This window comes from Falco punctatus (genome assembly GCF_963210335.1).
Source record: "Falco punctatus genome assembly, chromosome: Z".
In the NCBI taxonomy this organism is placed as follows: Eukaryota; Metazoa; Chordata; class Aves; order Falconiformes; family Falconidae; genus Falco; species Falco punctatus.
The window spans coordinates 74792125-74792638 of record NC_137586.1 but is presented as its reverse complement, the minus strand read 5'-3'; positions in this window follow the sequence as shown (position 1 = coordinate 74792638).

The window sequence follows — 514 nt, the reverse complement described above, 5'->3', positions numbered from 1 at the left end:
CAGAATTGCTCCACACAGTGCTGACTGCATATATTTAACAATTCTTACTCATGTAACTGAAGAAAAACATTGGAAATCTTCCAAACCTCATGCAGTTTTTGCCTAACCCTGAACTCCCCTCTACCTGGTGCAGGGCTGGGGCGCTTGGGCTGGCAGCCACAGAAGATCAGTACCTGCAGTCCTAACAGCAGAGGCTTGTTCAATGAGAAACTTTGCATTTATGGATTATGTTCCCCCCCACACAGCCCCAGTTCAATCCATCCCTTAACATTAAACATCATGAATAATCCCATCCTTTCCTGTCAAAGACATCAAGCATGTGTTTAATTTTCAAGTAAATCCTTGGTAGGAAGCTAGGTATGTGTTAAAGTACGTCATTGAAATTGTCACTAGGCAGGCTCATTATTTAGTGTTGGCAGAATGTATACATTACTTTTTTTTCTTTTTTCTTTTTTGGTCTGTGCTCTATAGTCTAGCTTTTCAGCAGTTTAATCCTTTTTCTTTTTGTCATTTC